This window comes from Schistocerca nitens, chromosome 1 (assembly GCF_023898315.1).
Source record: "Schistocerca nitens isolate TAMUIC-IGC-003100 chromosome 1, iqSchNite1.1, whole genome shotgun sequence".
Taxonomy (NCBI): domain Eukaryota; kingdom Metazoa; phylum Arthropoda; class Insecta; order Orthoptera; family Acrididae; genus Schistocerca; species Schistocerca nitens.
This window is the reverse complement of record NC_064614.1, coordinates 26,067,439-26,086,761: the sequence shown is the minus strand read 5'-3', so window position 1 is coordinate 26,086,761 and position 19,323 is coordinate 26,067,439. Positions and strand designations below refer to the sequence as shown.

At 42.1% G+C, this 19,323-nt stretch overlaps 1 protein-coding gene across 1 annotated transcript in view; it reads left to right on the top strand.

The window, feature by feature from the left end:
- The window catches only part of LOC126257762 (Down syndrome cell adhesion molecule-like protein Dscam2), a 381,956-nt gene that overhangs the window by 144,622 nt on the left and 218,011 nt on the right, over positions 1–19,323 (top strand). The gene's annotated exons all lie outside the window — the stretch shown is intronic.

The following is a 19,323-nucleotide window of genomic DNA, read 5'->3' as shown; positions in this document are numbered from 1 at the left end:
CAGCACTCTCACCCAAAACTCACCTCGACTGGCTTGACGGTTTCCATATTTATCAATCTACCAAGCCTGAGTTGCACAGAAAAACGTAATCGAAACCAAAACTACTGCCCAGAACGAACTGACAGAGAAAGAACGAATCTGATGGCAACGCTCGTAGCGGGAAACAGAACAATGGAACACCAGAAACAATATATTCACAACAATGAATTACACGTTCTAAAGCTACTTCACAAAACAAGGAGGGGGCTGTGGGATCCGAAACTAAACGCACCAGCTACAGCTTCGTCCACTTCATACTGTTCATTTGCGACACACTCAGCACACTCAAACACACCACCCGTGCACTCGACATCACACACAAAGAGGTTAGCATTTCACAGCAATGGTATGGGACGCTATTAATTCTTCTAGAGTCGTGTTTGAAAACGTGAGAATGAACTCAGATCGTGGCCCCACGCTGGACTTAAAAAATGCACTGAATCGAGAATTCTTTGCTATCTTGCATAAACTGGCATGCAGATTACTAATTATAATGCCCCACGTTAGTAGACAAAGTCAAGCAATTTGAATAAGTCAGTGAATTCAAACAACAAGGGGTTATGGGATCAAGTGGCTGATAAGCGGACGGAACAGATTGTTTCGACCATTAAAGTATGAAATATCAGCTTTCACTACTGTACTTTTTCCACATAACATCATAAATCCGACGGCGTGGACACGACTCAATTATTAAGGGGAAGGATGGGGGGTGTGAATCATGTAACCATACTTCGCGACCAATCGTCGAGTGGCGGTGTCGGCAGCAGACGCAGTATCTGTATGGCGCGTCACCCCGTTGCGGCGCTGCGGCGTGTCGGCCCCTGTAATCGCCGACCTACGGCTTTCCGGCGAGGGCCCAGGTACGGTCTCCACGTTGTCGCCGTGTGTGATCGTAGCCGAAGCAGCGATTTCACGGTGTCAGGAGGAGGATGTAGGCGATGGATGGGCGAGTCCCCATGTCCGTTTGCTTCCGTGCCTTCTCATTGACTGTCTCTCCACTTCTTCTCACTCTCTAATTTCACCGATTCGTTGAATCACACAGAAGTCAAAAATAAACTGTGGATTACACAAGGAATAAAGATATCATGTGGGACAAAACGGAGACTGCGTCTACTATCTAGCAACAGCTCTGATGTCAGAATTGTAATGTACTACAAAGAATACAGCTAAATATTGAAAGCAAGTAATCCAGAAATCGAAGCAGCTTCATTATGAGAAAAAGATAATTGCATCAGGCAACCAAATAAAAACTGTATGGGATATAATGAAGACACAGACAGGTGGGGCCAAAAAGGAAGAGGAAGAGATAGCTCTAAAAATAAATAAGACTATAGTAACAAGTACTGGGCGATCAAAAAGTCAGTATAAATTTGAAAACTGAATAAATCATGGAATAATGTAGATAGAGAGGTACAAATTGACACACACGCTTGGAATGACATGGGGTTTTATTGGAACCAAAAAATACAAAAGTTCAAAAAATGTCCGACAGATGACGCTTCATCTGATCAGAATAGCAATAATTAGCATAACAAAGTAAGACAAAGCAAAGATGATGTTCTTTACAGGAAATGCTCAATATGTCCACCATCATTCCTCAACAATAGCTGTAGTCGAGGAATAATGTTGTGAACAGCACTGTAAAGCATGTCCGGAGTTATGGTGATGCACTGGCGTCGGATGTTGGCTTTCAGCATCCCTAGAGATGTCGGTCGATCACGATACACTTGCGACTTCAGATAACCCCAAAGCCAATAATCGCACGAATTGAGGTCTGGGGACCTGGGAGGCCAAGCATGACGAAAATGGCGGCTGAGCACACGATCATCACCAAACGACGCGCGCAAGAGATCTTTCACGCGTCTAGCAATATAGGGTGGAGCGCCATCCTGCATTTTGGTTCTAATAAAACCCCATGTCATTCCAAGCATTTGTGTCAATTTTTACCTCTCTATCTACATTATTCCGTGGTTTATTAAGTTTCAAATTTATACTGACTTTTTGATCACCCGGTACATGTAGTGTTGCAAACCTCTTAAACAAGTACTTCATTACTGTTACTGGCAGCTTGTGGTTACCAGGTTCGGTAAACAGTGCAATGGAGTATCTGAGACCAGTCTTTAAAAATAACTTCAGTAAAATGGAAATGACACTCGCGTCTCCCAAAGAAGTAGCATCCATCATAAAATCCTTAAAATCTAAGTATTCCGGTGGGTATGATAACGTATCAACGAAGTTGATCAAAGAGTGCTCATGCGAGTTGAGTTACTTGTGTAATCAACCTCTTATCAGCGGAACATTTCCAGACTGGCTAAAATATGCTAAAGTTAAGCCTCTTTACAAGAATGGGAATAAAGAGATACCATTAAACTGTCGACCAATTTCACTTTTGCCAGCTTTCTCAATAATATTTGAAAAGGTTGTGTTCAAGCGTCTCCTTAAGCATCTGAGTGCAAATATTATAGTGTTCAAGTCACAGTTTGGATTTCTTAACGGTTCTGATATAGAGAAAGCTATTTATACTTACAGTGAGAATGTACTTAATTCATTAGATAATAAATTAGAGGCTAATGGCATTTTCTGTGACCTGTCAAAAGCCTTTAATTGTGTGAACCACAGCATTCTCTTAGGTAAATTAGAATATTATGGTGTCACCGCAATGCTGCGAAATGATCTGAGTCTTATATATCTAACAGGAGACAAAGGGTGTCGTTGCAAAATACCTGTGCAGTCAGTCTCCATCTGACTGAAAATTAATTATGTGTCGTGTTCCTCAAGGTTCCATCTTGGGTCCATTGCATTTTCTTGTGTACATTAATGACCTCTCATCTGTTACACTGCCAGATGCTAAGTTCTTTTTTTTTTTTTTTTTTTTTTTTGCAGATGATACAAACATTGCAATAAGTAGCAAGTCAAGTACAGATTTAGAAATAGCTGCTAATGAAATTGTCACTGACATTAATAAGTGGATTAAAGCTAATTCACTGTCATTAAACTTTGGGCCGACCCACTATATACAGTTCAGAACCTCTAAGATTTCCTTCCAGCATGTGCATAGCATGTGAAGACATGCCGATCGAAGAGGTTGACAGTGTTAAATTTCTGGGATTACAACTCGATAATAAATTCAGTTGGGAAGGCAATACCACAGAATTGCTTAAGCACCTAAACAAGTCTGTATTTTCCGTGAGAATGATGTCAGATGTAGGAGATATAAATATAAAAAAACTTGCATACTTTGCTTACTTTCATTCTATTGTGTCTTAAGGGATCATATTCTGGGGCAACTCATCAAACCGAGCAAAAGTTTTTAGGGTGCAAAAGCGTGTGACAAGAATCATGTGTGGTGTAAATTCAAGAACATCGTGTACAGACCTTTTCAAGAAACTTTGTATTCTAACCACTGCTTCTCACAAGGGAACCTCCCCATCGCACCCCCTCAGATTTAGTTATAAGTTGGCACAGTGGATAGGCCTTGAAAAACTGAACACAGATCAATCGAGAAAACAGGAAGAAGTTGTTTGGAACTATGAAAAAATAAGTAAAATATACAAACTGAGTAGTCCATGAGCAAGATATGCAACATTAAGGACAATGTGAGCTGAGGAGCGCCGTGGTCCCGTGGTTAGCGTGAGCAGCTGCGGAACGAGAGGTCATTGGTTCGAGTCTTCCCTCAAGTGATAAGTTTATGTTTTTTATTTTCGCAAAGTTATGATCTGCCCGTTCGTTCATTGACGTCTCTGTTCACTGTAATAAGTTTAGTGTCTGCGTTTTGCGACCGCACCGCAAAACCGTGCTATTAGTAGACGAAAGGACGTGCCTCTCCAATGGGAACCGAAAACATTTGATCGCAAGGTCATAGGTCAACCGATTCCTCCACAGGAAAACATGTCTGATATATTCTATACGACACTGGTGACGCCATGTGCGTCACATGACAGGAATATGTTATCGATCCACCTAACTTGTACACTTGGCGAATGGGTAAAAACGCCGGCCTAGGTGGTCTAGCGGTTCTAGGCGCTCAGTCCGGAACCGCGCGACTGCTACGGTCGCAGGTTCGAATCCTGCCTCGGGCATGGATGTGTGTGATGTCCTTAGGTTAGTTAGGTTTAAGTAGTTCTAAGTTCTAGGGGGCTGATGATCACAGATGTTTTTTTTTTTTTTTTTTTTTTTGAATGGGTAAAAAGATTCTTCTACCTTGCCCGATTTAGGTTTTATTGTGGACAACATAAGAGTTTGTCACATAAACTGAAAATAAAAAATTAAACTTTTTACTAGAGGGAAGACTTGAACCAAGGACCTCTCGTACCGCAGCTGCTCACGCTAACCACGGGACCACGGCGCTCCTGAGATCACAGTGTCCTTGATGTTGCCTATTTTGCACATGGACTACTCAGTTTGTATATTTTGCTTATTTTTTCATAGTTTCACGCAACTTCTTCCTGTTTTCTCGATTGATCTGTATCCACATTTTCAAGGCCTATCTACTGTGCCAACTTATAACTAAATCTGAGGGGGGCGCGATGGGGAGGTTCCCTTGTCAGTATATTTATTTCTTAATGACATTTGTTGCAAGTAATACATTTCCAACCAATAGCTCAATACATAGCATCAATACTAGGAATAAGAACAATGTACATAAAGACCTAAAATCACTTACCTTGGTCCAAAAACGGGTCCAATATTCAGGAACACACACTTTCAATAAACTGCCAGCAACCATTAAAAACTTAGTTTCAGATAAAACACGGTTTTAACAGAGAGACTTTTTGGTAGTCTACTTCTTCTACTCCATAGATGAATATCTTAACAGACACTGTTAAGGCAGCTTATGTAAAAATATGTATTAGATTTCAGTTTTGACAGCACTTTGTCACAACAGTGAAGATTAGGTATTTTGTGTGTGATAAATTCATTAATACTGCATAACAGCGTTTAATTCTGGCAGGGTGATAATTCCGTAAATATTAGCTGTTCCAGTTTACCTCATTGTATTCACCTATTTCGAAAATCTCCTGACAAATGATCAGGATAGTAGGTATTATATTCAAATATTTTATGTTTTTATGTTACATTTCCTGACATGTTCCGCACCCAAGAGAATCATCTCATTTTTTGGGTCTGTGAATCGAAAACTGAACTTAATCTAATCTAATCCTCTCACGTTGTCATTGGACGATTAAATTTGTGATGCCACCCAGTGTGTGATCGCGGTTCTATGACCATCCTTCCCAGTGCAGGGTATAAATAGTCTGTATTATGTGACCTAATGTGTGACTCGCCGACTAGCGTCTCGCCGGATTAGCCGAACGGTCTGAGGCGCTTAGTCATGGACTGTGCGGCTGATCCCGGCGGAGGTTCGAGTCCTCCCTCGGGCATGGGTGTGTGTGTTTGTCCTTAGAATAATTTAGGTTAAGTAGTGTGTAAGCTTAGGGACTGAAGACCTTAGCAGTTAAGTCCCATAAGATTTCACACACATTTGAACATTTTGAGCTGGCGTCTTTCTCATGTTTTCACTGTCAAGACCGTTCCCAGCGTCGCTGGTATATTATTCCGATGTTTTCTGCATTCCTTAGTTTCTGTGAAAGCAGCCACACAACACTTCTTGTAACGGCTGTCTCTGCTTGATGCCTGGACAATATCAAGTTTGTGTTTCATCTAGGAAAACGCTGGCGTTCGTGATTCACAAGCAAGCTTGTTACTGTCCAACAAATAGTTTTTAACCAGCGTGACATCTTCCACAGTCCTTTAGTTTACACGCCTCCCTGTGCGAATTCTTGGTTCTGCGTGTCGACGCTCCCACCCATTGTTTGTAGGAGTCCCTCAGTTATCAGCGCGTTTCGCATTGTCAGCCAGGCTCTTTGCGAGGTGTGGTTACAATTGAGTACATTAACCTTTGCCGTGTCGTAGTTGCAGCAGAAGCATTTTTTCCCAATGGAAATCTGAGGTAAACATTTGTGAATGTTCAAACTCTTCATCATGCGAAAGTACTGCCAGCTGCTGGGCATCAATGTGAAAATATCAGAGGAGTCTACGTAGCGTGACCACTAGAATAGGCGGATGCGATTGGTTCGCTATATCCCACTGTATAATGCATTATTGTTATTGTTATTCTGGTACCGGGCCGTGCAGAAGTTGAATGCCCGCCGGAACAATTGGATCTCGATGGCCGATAGAGGGCAGTGTCGCCGCAGCGCTGCACTCGCCGATTGAGTTCGCCACCGTCTCGCCACGTGAATACACCGGCCAATACACTTGCCGGCATAGAGACCGCTGCATCTCGACCGCTCAGTCAGTCGTAGATAGGCAAACTGAAACACGTAACTGTTTCGAAACAAATGAAAGAGTACAATGTAATGTTTCGATACGCTGTTTCGGAACAGTGAAACAGTTTGTGTTTTCTAATCTAATAAACCTGCACATTTTATCATCTTGAATGTCTACTGTATAAGTATGTCCATATAAACATAAATGAGGTGCGAGAGCGCTAATCATATCACAGAAAGTATGAAACTATCACTTAGGCGTCTTGGCAGTTTCGTATTTCCTGAAGCAAATGCGCTGCTTTCGTGTCGTGTGACTTTCATACTTTTCAATTGGCTGAGGACAGCCATAGCTGAAGACAGAAGAACCACCACGAACGGAACCGCAGGTGGGAGCAAACTGCAGAAACAACGGATACGCTACTGGGATTCCCACATTCCGTTAGTACGGGTAATACACCCATCTTGCTAATTTCCATGCACACAAAGGGAATCATTCTGGATAATAGGCACAGTGACTATAGACTCACAAATAATGCCAAATAATTCGAATAAATAACAAGATATAACAGAAAAAAGTTTTGTCTTTCAAGGTGTTTAGTACCGTTACTATAAATTCACCATGGTTCCCAGCCCTATCAGTGATATTTCAAACAGATTGCTTGCAATTATACCTACATCAAATTTATGTATATGTCTAAAAACTATCACTCTACGCCTTTTTTTATTCAAAATGTTGTAGGCTTACTTGCGTTTCTTAATATGATTACTGTACATGACCATAAAAACGTATTTTATAAAAAAAGTGTAATTTAACTGAATGATTTTCAAATATTTATTATTTTCAGTATGAATAGTATGCGTTGTTTTATTGTTTGGTTAGTGTTTATTATTACAACACAACAGTTGTCTACAGGCAAATAAATAAACAAAGCAGATGTTACGCCATTTCGGAACAGGACAGTCAGATAGAAACGAAGCTTTATTTTCGGATATCCTAAGCTTCATGATATTGCTTGTCAAAAAGATTTCGACACTCTTGAAAGTGTTTCACGAAGTGGTATGTTGTGTTTCAGCACCTGCGCCGAGCCTGAATCTCGTCCGACACAGAGCGGAATGAAACATCACTGTTTCGATGCAATTAGTCCGTTCCAAGCACAGGTGGACTGAAACAAGCCTTATTTTGAAACAACGATACAGTTTCTGTGTCTGGCTCGAGATCGAATCTGGTCCGGTTATCCGAGACGCGCGGAATGAAACACCAGTTTCGAAACAGTGAACCAAAGCCGTTCCGAAACACTGAAACACTTCCACGTATCGATACACTGTATCGAAACATAGAAACAGCGGCCAAGTCTAGTCAGTCGTGTTGCGGCGGTGCGGTTCCTCCCGTCCCTTTACGACGAACCTCCACCTAACTGTGAACATTGTCTCAGCAGATCATCAGTAGGGAAGCCGAGCGAAACCTACTGTACTTGACATGAACCAGGCTGCAATTAAAATCACTAATCTACGTTTCGGGAGAAAGTTTTCACACGAAATGAAAGGTTGGAAATTTTGCCCTCGATTAATATATTCTGAAACTTAGGTGAACAAGTATCACTGCCAAGCCCGTGCTTGTCTTAACACAGTCACTCACAATCCCTTTCACTCACGCTAGCAAGTTTATGGTGTTGCATTTCCCGAAAACGTAATAAATACAAAAATACAGATTGTTTTTGATTGAGAAAGCTCGACAAATATTAAGTCTGTCGGTACCTACTGCAGTCACAGTTTTTAGCCACCGACATGCTCAATACACCACGCGGAATTTATGTCTTTTCTCGTCACAAAATTCACTTAAAAATTGCGAAATTTCTACACACCCATCGGAATAATTATGCCGTAACTTTACAACCCTTTTGATGTATGAAACACTGCTAGATCCTGAAACTTATCATTTCCATCGGAACTACTACTGCACACGTCCGAACTGTTTCATGGCTAGGCGCCGACTCCTCTCTAGAATACTCTAAGTCTTCTCTACCGGCAGAGAAAGGAGCGCGAAGAATATTGCTTTACCATTGGTCAGTTTACTCAACAGCCAATAGCAAAACAACATTCTCCCGCTTCAGTCCGCGCTTTTCATCAATAACCAATCGCAAAATAGTAAACCTAACGACTGCACTTTTTACCGACGTAATTATATAATACGCTGAAGTTTTGTTTATGCATAAAGTTATTTACTATTGTTCAAATGGCTCTGAGCACTATGGGACTTAACATCTGAGGTCATCAGTCCCCTAGAACTTAGAACTACTTAAACCTAACTAACCTAAGGACATCATACACACCCATGACCGAGGCAGGAAGCGACCTGCGACCGTAGCGGCCGTTCGGATCCACACTGAAGCGCCTAGAACCGCTCGGCCACTCCGGCCGGCATTTACTATTGTTATTTATACCTGAATTAACTTTCCCTTTACCATAAACTTACTTTACAAATCTATTCTACTAAAATCCCCTTTGTCCACATCCATACTTCTTCGAAATGCTCCCACACTAAATTCCACTACATAACTCGTTAAACAACTATCTTCATATTAACCTTAAACCACAATCACGCATCATTCATACTGCTAAAACACATTTATAACATTTTACATACACAAAAAGACATAATAACACTTTATGACAACACTAGAACAGTTTATGAAAAACATTATATTACTTTAGTGCACTCTAGTGGGCACAATCGAAACTAAATCACAGTCCCCTATCCAATACTGTTCTCTATCGGCTGATACATAAACTACGTGCGCGTCCAGTCTCGCGTCACCATCTGTCACCATCCAGCTCTGACACGCATCTCCCACTTAACCGCCTCCAAGGCAGGATCGGTATATGGCGCTACGCCTCAGTGTCCAGTAATGTATAGCAATTATTTTGCATGGTAGTTACTGAATCATCATTTTGCTATTTATTACAATAGAGAATATTTCCTAATTAGTTATTGTAGTCCTTAGAATGAAGACAAGTGTACAAAGTATGTTTTGAATACAGGTACATAATTTTGTATAAATCTTGCATAAAAAATCATTAAAAAATAACATAAGAGCATTATTAAATAACGAAATTTTTTTCCTGCAGAAAAAATTTAGGTCTGAACGGGTTCAGCGACGATAGGGCATCAGCCAGCCTAATTCCTGCGTATTTGCAGAATGCGTCTATGGCGCTCTCTCTACGGCATCCAACTTTCCCCCCTTGCTGGGCTGCTGGGGCCGTGATTCGGCGAAAGTGACCACCGCCGGAAACATCATATTTTGTTGTGATGTTGTTGTGGTCTTCAGTCCTGAGACTGGTTTGATGCAGCTCTCCATGCTACTCTATCCTGTGCAAGCTCCTTCATCTCCCAGTACCTACTGCAGCCTGCATCCTTCTCAATCTGCTTAGTGTATTCATCTCTTGGTCTCCCTATACGATTTCTACCCCCCACACTGCCCTCCAATGCCAAACTTGTGATCCCATGATGCCTCAGAACATGCCCTACCAACCGATCCCTTCTTCTCGTCAGGTTGCGCCACAAACTCCTCTTCTCCCCAATTCTATTCAATACCTCCTCATTAGTTATGTGATCTACCCATCTAATCTTCACCATTCTTCTGTAGCACCACATTTCGAAAGCTTCTATTCTCTTCTTGTCCAAACTATTTATCGTCCGTTTTTCACTTCCATACATGGCTACACTATATACAAATACTTTCTCTCCTTCAGGAACGCTTTCCTTCCCATTGACAGTCTACATTTTATATCCTCCCTACTTCGACCATAATCAGTTATTTTGCTCCCCAAATAGCGAAACTCATTTACTACTTTAAGTGTCTCATTTCCTAATCTAATTCCCTCAGCATCACGCGACTTAATTCGACTACATTCCATTATCCTCGTTTTGCTTTTGTTGATGTTCATCTTATATCCTCCTTTCAAGACACTGTCCATTCCGTTCAACTGTTCTTCCAAGTCCTTTGCTGTCTCTGACAGAATTACAATGTCATCGGCGAACCTCAAAGGTTTTATTTCTTCTCCATGGATTTTAATACCTACACCGAACTATTCTTTTGTTTCCTTTATTGCTTGCTCAATATACAGATTGAATAACATCGGGGATAGGCTACAACCCCGTCTCACTCCCTTCCCAACCAGTGCTTCCCTTTCATGCCCCTCGACTCTTATAACTGCCATCTGCTTTCTGTACAAATTGAAAATAGCCTTTCGCTCCCTGTATTTTACCCCTGCCACCTTCAGAATTTGAAAGAGAGTATTCCAATCAACATTGTCGAAAGCTTTCTCTAAGTCTACAAATGGTAGAAACGTAAGTTTGCCTTTCCTTAATCTTTCTTCAAAGATAAGTCATAGGGTCAGTATTGCCTCACGTGTTCCAACATATCTACGGAATCCAAACTGATCTTCCCCGAGGTCGGCTTCTACCAATTTTTCCATTCGTCTGTAAAGAATTCGCGTTAGTATTTTGCAGCTGTGATTTATTAAACTGATAGTTCGGTAATTTTCACATATGTCAACGCCTGCTTTCTTTGGGATTGGAATTATTATATTCTTCTTGAAGTCTGAGGGTATTTCGTCTGTCTCATACATCTTGCTCACCTGATGGTAGAGTTTTGTCAGGACTGGCTCTCCCAAGGCGGTCAGTAGTTCTAATGGAATGCTGTCTACTCCCGGGGCCTTGTTTCGACTTAGGTCTTTCAGTGCTCTATCGAACTCTTCACGCAGTATCTTATCTCCCATTTCATCTTCATCTACATCCTCTTCCATTTCTATAACATTGCCCTCAAGTACATCGCCCTTGTATAGACCCTCTATGTATTCCTTCCACCTTTCTGCTTTCCCTTCTTTGCTTAGAACCGGGTTTCCATCAAAGCTCTTGATATTCATGCAAGTGGTTCTCTTTTCTCCAAAGGTCTCTTTAATTTTCGTGTAGGCAGTATCTATCTTACCCCTAGTGAGATAATCCTGTACATCCTTACATTTGTCCTCTAGCCATGCCTGCTTAGCCATTTTGCACTTCCTGTCGATCTCATTTTTGAGACGTTTTTATTCCTTTTTGCCTGCTTCATTTACTGCATTTTTATATTTTCTCCTTTCGTCAAATAAATTCAATATTTCTTCTGTCACCCAAGGATTTCTACTAGCCCTCGTCTTTTTACCCACTTGATCTTCTGCTGCCTTCACTACTTCCTCCCTCAAAACTATCCATTCTTCTTCTACTGTATTTCTTTCCCCCATTCTTGTCAATTGTTCCCTTATGCTCTCCCTGAAACTCTGTACAACCTCTGGTTTAGTCAGTTTATCCGGGTCCCATCTCCTTAAATTCCCACCTTTTTGCAGTTTCTTCAGTTTCAATCTACAGTTCATAACCAATAGATTGTGGTCAGAGTCCGCATCTGTCCCTGGAAATGTCTTACAATTTAAAATCTGGTTTCTAAATCTCTGTCTTACCATTATATAATCTATCTGAAACCTGTCAGTATCTCCAGGCTTCTTCCATGTATACAACCTTCTTTTATGATTCTTGAACCGAGTGTTAGCTATGATTAAGTTGTGCTCTGTGCAAAATTCCACCAGGCGGCTTCCTCTTTCATTTCTTACCCCCAATCCATATTCACCTTCCTTTTCCTACTATCGAATTCCAGTCACCCATGACTATTAAATTTTCGTCTCCCTTCACTATCTGAATAATTTCTTTTATCTCATCATACATTTTTCAATTGCTTCGTCATCTGCAGAGCTAGTTGGCATATAGCTTTGTACTACCGTCGTAGGTGTGGGATTCGTGTCTATCTCGGCCACAATGCGTTCGCTGTGCTGTTCGTAGTAGCTTACCCGCATTCCTATTGTTTTATTCATTATTAAACCTACTCCTGCATTACCCCTATTTGATTTTGTATTTATAACCCTGTATTCACCTGACCAAAAGTCTTGTTCCTCCAGCCACCGAACTTCACTAATTCCCACTATATCCAACTTTAACCTATCCAATTCCCTTTTTTAAATTTTCTAACCTACCTGCCCGATTAAGGGATCTGACATTCCACGCTCCGATATGTAGAATGCCAGTTTTCTTTCTCCTGATAACGACGTCCTCCTGAGTAGTCCCCGCCCGGAGATCCGAATGGGGGACTATTTTACCTCCGGAATATTTTACCCAAGAGGACGCCATCATCATTTATCCATACAGTAAAGCTGCATGCCCTCGGGGAAAAGTACGGCTGTAGTTTCCCCTCGCTTTCAGCCTTTCGCAGTACCAGCACAGCAAGGCCGTTTTGGTTAGTGTTACAAGGCCAGATCAGTCAATCATCCAGACTGTTGCCCCTGCAACTACTGAAAGGGCTGCTGCCCCTCTTCAGGAACCACACGTTTGTCTGGTCTCTCAACAGATACCCCTCCGTTGTGGTTGTACCTACGGTACGGCTATCTGTATCGCTGAGGCACGCAAGCCTGCCCACCAACGGCAAGGTCTATGGATCATGAACAGTATACTGCCTGAATAATTAACTTGGGCATGAATCCTAGAGTAATTGGATTTAGAAAAAAAAGTATCTCTGAAAAACGTAAGTTCGCCCTGATTGAATAAATAACACAATCAAAATCTTTTCTCCTTACCTCTAATCTGCGCAAATCTGGATAACGCGCTGGAGTACTTCTCTGTCTTGCGCGCCGCTATGCTAAAGCTCCAAATTACTGTACCTGCAGAGACACTCGAGCGGTGCAATGAGTTCTCTGGTAGTTGCTAATCGAACTGTTTGTCGAACGTCCTTGGTTGGATGATCCATTAAAAAGAATTGTAAGAGAAAAGTTGGTAAGAAAATAAAATATTCGCATAAAAGATAACACTCTGTTTTCTTCGTATATTGAGAAACAGTGCTCAAGGCAAATTTTAAATTTAATGAAATTCTCAACATCCAAACAATGCACTTTCCTATCTTTCAAATGTAACAACTTTCAGTACAATAACCAAGTTAGTTCAATAGCGCAGCAATAGTGAAAAAAAGCGACATCATTATCGTATTTACCTGACGTTCCATTAGATTTCTGGCTTGACAAATCTATCTCGTAATCATGTTGGTTGCACAAAAAGATAAATTTTAATTTGAATCATAATAACACCATAACTTCCTCACTAACGCTGCTTAACATTATCAGCCTAACTCCAACACAACTGAACTTCGACTCCACTCGCTGCCAGAGATAAACATTGTCTGCCCCCTGCGCCCTCGCGCAGCCCAAAGATGTTAGCTTAACTTCTGTGATACAGCTTACAACATCGCTGCTCGCTCACAATCGATTCAGATACCAAAAATGCACGTACCAAAATTATACATGACACATATCAAGCAACATGAATGAGTGCTACTGAATGTATGTAAAAATCTAGAGGAAGCCTTTGTCGAGTAGTGGATGTTAAATGGCTGATGATGGTGATGAAGGGCTGAGGTTTTAACACCCCAAGTTGCCATTCAAAACGCCTCTTCTCTTCTCAATATCGGTTGAGGTATTGCATGTCTTGCACGTTACTCAGCCGACTTTCTCGCTTCGCTGACCCGAGTTGCAGCCCTCTGCCACTTGAGGGCTGCGAATTGTAGTGTGTAAATTGGCAGCGTGTTATGCAGCTATGTCAGTGCGTAAGAAACCGCCAGAAAACTGAAGAGTTCGTCTTCACATGAAACACTCTCTTCTAATGTGACAATCCAAGACCATAGACGAGCGCTGCGACGTCTGCAACGATCAAACATTCTACAGTGACGGTATCGACAAACTGCTCTCTCATTGGGGGAAAGGTATTCGTCGCCAGGGTGATTACGTTGGGAAAAAATATGTATACATAAGAACAAAGATGTAGAAACTTAATATACTTTCTTTCATTTAAAAAGCTGTAAAAGTTTTCTCGTAAAAAATCTTAGGCATTACTTTTCAGCACACACTCGTAATAGGCGTATGTTCGATAGCATGCACTTCAGCCTGAAAGTCCAACTGTCAAACACTCCACCTTCGCCAGCTTTGTAGCCCTTCTGGGATAAGATTAATTTGTTCAACGTAACTGAAGAACTCATCGTAAACAGCATCATCAGCGTCCTTGTTGGCACTAAGTTCCTAGCGTTAAACAACAATTTCTCGAATTCCTATACCAATGTTTGAATGGAATCAGGTGTCCTTATAAAGCGTTAAACTTTCCTTCAGTCTTCAGAGCATCACATAGCCCTCCTGTTTAAAATGGGACCTGATGCGGGAATTCCTTCTGCTTGAACTACAAGTGCAATGCGTCTGCTTGTTTCGTATACGTTGAAATTTTCTTGTATTTATGCTATGACCCTGGCGATATTATTTTAACAATATATTTTCATTTTATTGCAAAAAAGAAGAATTTTAAAAGGACTCTTCCCATAAGAAAGCTTAAATAATTTTATTTTAGTCTCATGTATAAAGGAGCTGGAAATTATGGACCTTTAGTTTTTGGAGTTAGGCATAGACGAACACGCAGAGAGGAAACTGGCTTCGTTATAAGGGTACAGTTTCTGAGTTTACCCGGCGATGAAATAACATAACAGTGTTAAAAAGAGCTGCGTTGGTTATACGACTTACAGAGATGAATTATTCTTCTGCCTGGGACTCAGTAATACTTGACTCATCTATACACGCCAAAATGGCAATTTTTCTATCCTACACATGTGTCTTCCGTTTACGTCCATACAGTTTCACAGTCGAACAGAACTAAAACGTTTCTTGTTACTCCAGTTTTTCCTGATGGAATATTCTGTTGTGATCTGGAGAACTGAATTCGTGTTGTATTTAGGAGATCAGGCATGGAGTGTGAGTAAGTGGTCGAGTTTATGCCCGGAGACGTCAGTGACACAGTAGCATTTGCTACATTCTCAGGTTGAGTTTACGAACTTATAAATGGTCTCAGGGTGCTGGTCGGCAGCCAGGCTAGCGTGCTGGCCACGAAAAAGTGCTGACGCCTTTTCAGCAACTCGTGACGTCACCGCTTTAGGTCAGGGGGCCACGGCCTCGTGTTGCGCTGATAGCAGCGAGGGGAATTAGATGGCGTTGCCCACCCAGACGTTCTGCTGTACAGTGCGATTTCCAACCGAGCTTTCTCGTAGACAGCCTGTCGTGCGCTCAGGTGAGTACAGCCAAGGGTGGTCCGACTATCGGTTGTCATGAAGACTGGTCGATTCACCGTGGAGTGACCGAGACTGCAGCAAATGTTTGTAGATTGGCCAGGCAGCTGCGCCAATGTGTCGTTACTGGTCGGTGTGGAGATGGTAGCCTACATATCGTCCGCAGTCCACCCTCACCGGAGGAGCGTTGGCCAAGCACCAGTCTTCTCGTCTGCAATGTCCCGGCAGGCAGCATCGGAGGATCAAGGCTGTGTTATCCTTCAGGTTGTCTGCGTCTCGATGTTTGAGACAGCAAGCTATGGAAGGCAGATAAGTATGTTGTGGTTCCAGTGAAACTCAACAGACCGTCATTCTCCCTGGTTCTAGGATACAGACTGGATAGCAGCACGACTGGATGTGTGTTTGAGCTCTGAAAGCCTCGTTATTTAAAGAGCCAAGCAAACGCCTACGACATGGTGACTCTGAGCGTATGATTGCATTCGCCCTTGCTTCTCGGTCTCGTCAGCGCCCCTTGCCTTCTATGTTCTTTCAACAATACGTTTAGGGTGCCGACCTTACGTCTTTCGGCAACGTTTGATTATTACAGTGGCGCTCTAGCGCCGAAGTTGCTAAATGTTACTTCACACTACCTTGTTATGTAGCACTGCGGCGTTTGTGTTCCTCCTTTCCTCACTCGGAGGTTTTGTGACAACGCTTGCCAGGTACCCTGACGACCGTTACATCGGTAGCGTGTCTTACTGACATTCTGAATGGCACACAGACCCAAAGCCAGCTAGCCTTCTCTGCTCTGAGCTCGCCAGGTAGAATTTAAAAAAATTAAGCATGTACAACGAACTTATTCTGCGGCATCTCATTCCTCCCTTATTCCAAAAAATTCGTCCCGAATTTTGACCTTGGTTGTCTTCTGCAACTATCTTATTGATTTATGTACATAACTGTACACTGTGCCCATTGGACTGACTAGTTTCCTCATGAAAGCTGACTCACGTCGTTTTTCTCTTTGTTCGCTGTTCTATACCATTATCTTTAAATTCTGGAATGCTGAACCCGTTTCACACTTATGCTACCTTATTCCTAATTTCGTGCTTACTAGTTACAACAAATTTACAGTTTTCTTTATTCTGTCAGGTGGTTTTTTAACCTGCCGTTTTGGTATATCATCTGGAACTTTGTCTTCGATTCAAATGTACCCCTTACATTTTCTCAAAACGCGCAACCTTAAAACTATGCCTACATAACACAACACACAATATACTGGTCGGCAGCTCCAGTTACCTTTCTTACTTCATAGTTGATTACAGATTAACTACGCCTTGCACCGTTTCTTTTCAAAAGCAACTTCCTTGTGCACTGTGGCACTCTATCATCGACGTTGATCCTTAGTGGTGCCGTATGAAATTTAAGTGGTTCTATTTTCATGATAATAGACCCATGCGATGGTATAACACTTACATCTGTGTCCGGCTGAAACAATGTCTCCCCGACTGTTCTTTTAAGAACAGTTACCTGACTTTTCTCTTATCGCATTTCCTGTAACATTGCAAGTATTGAAACTTCCTGGCAGATTAAAACTGTGTGCCGGACCGAGACTCGAACTCGGGACCTTTGCCTTTCGCGGGCAAGTGCTCTACCAACTGAACTACCCAAGCACGACTCACGCCCCGTCCTCACAGCTTTACATCCGCCAGTACCTCGTCTCCTACCTTGCAGAGTGAAAATCTCATCCTGGATTGCAAGCATTGTCAAATTTATCGTGATCCTGAGGCACATATTCCCGAAAGAATTCAGTCTTGTTGGCTCGATCCTTAGACTTATAAACATCTTTCCTCCTTATTCTCTTCCTCCCTTCCCCCTTTGCGGAAGGTGGTAGCACCCCAAGAGGTGACGAATCTGCGTGCTTAGGAAATAAATGTGTCTGACCAATTTCATTACCCACAACATTCGCAACACAGCTAACATCATCAATAGCGTGCTGTGCATTCTTCACAGTATCTACCCCGAAATCACTATCTGCAGTTCCACTCTGCACGAAACACAAATCAGTGGGCCATGTACCTCCCTGCTCATGTATCAGGCTCCATAGCTCAAAACAAGAACCATTATCAAGTAGTGGCATAGATAACACTGCACCTAAATCAGTAACACCCATGTTGCTACTCGCACACCCATTTATTTCCATATAGCGCACACTTCTTTCGTTTGGCACTCCGTATTTTCAGTTTCTTTCTCCCTCTCTTCTTCAGCCATTTTTTCCTCCTCTACAGCTATGCAATCTGCACCTGTAGCCTTTACTTTGTTAAGGATACCCCTAGTGCTTTCGAGTTGCTGTGCAATTGCAGGTGATAAAATTCTCATTGTTTCGTCAAAGGTAGCACCCAGTAGAATCGACAAAATCCAAGAAAGAGGAAAACACGAGACGACGATACAGAGACTTAAATACACTAGCATCATACGCTTGTTACAACTTAAGGTCCCAACAGGGAGACTACTCATGAATATCACGGCCACATACTTAAAGACAGTGGGCAAGCTAGGCTCACAATAAAATATAGTACCCATTTAAAATGGTAAAAATTGATACACACGATCTTTGACCATTGTCTGCGTTCACTTCCTTTATCCTACGAGGTGTGGCTAGAAAACAACCGGACTAGTACTGGTGAAACAATAAAACGAATGCAATAAGGCTGAAAGTCGCGTGGCCTGTCACGTGACTCTCGCTCCGCCTACTGCTCGAGTTTCATCTGCCTCCTGCACTCAGTCTGCCCGTGGCGTCTGTTTTAAGTAGTTGACGTTTTGTCTGTGCGTCGGAAAATGTTGAGTGTACAGAAAGAACAGCGTGTTAACATCAAATTTTGTTTCAAACTAGGAAAATCTGCAAGTGAAACGTTTGTAATGTTACAACAAGTGTACGGCGATGATTGTTTATCGCGAACACAAGTGTTTGAGTGGTTTAAACGATTTAAAGATGGCCGCGAAGACACCAGTGATGACACTCGCACTGGCAGACCATTGTCAGCAAAAACTGATGAAAAAATTGAAAAAATCGGTAAACTTGTTCGATAAGATCGCCGTTTAACAATCAGAGCAGTGTCTGAGTTAACAGGAGTTGACAAGGAAAGTGTCGAACAAGTTTACCGATTTTTTCAATGTTTGCATCAGTTTTTGCTGACAATGGTCTGCCAGTGCGAGTGTCATCACTGGTGTCTTCGCGGCCATCTTTAAATCGTTTAAACCACTCAAACACTTGTGTTCGCGATAAACAATCATCGCCGTACACTTGTTGTAACATTACAAACGTTTCACTTGCAGATTTTCCTAGTTTGAAACAAAATTTGATGTTAACACGCTGTTCTTTCTGTACACTCAACATTTTCCGACGCACAGACAAAACGTCAACTACTTAAAACAGACGCCACGGGCAGACTGAGTGCAGGAGGCAGATGAAACTCGAGCAGTAGGCGGAGCGAGAGTCACGTGACAGGCCACGCGACTTTCAGCCTTATTGCATTCGTTTTATTGTTTCACCAGTACGAGTCCGGTTTTTTCTAGCCACACCTCGTATATATATATCGACACAACTAAACACTTGAAAAAGAACTCGTCGAGTCCCTATGATCCTTACAGTCGAACAAAAACGTCAAAAAAATACTGCACTCGCCTTACCTTACGTTGACGAAACTGCAGCCTGCAGAAGTCGAGCCATCTTCCCAGGAATGGCAGCAGGCGTGGTTCCAGTGATACTGCAGTCCTGAGGTGACAGCCAATTCTGACACCAGTGTGTCTATCCAGTGAGCTCCGGTCCAATTGTGTGCATGAGACTGGATATGAAGTGTGGGTGAGTG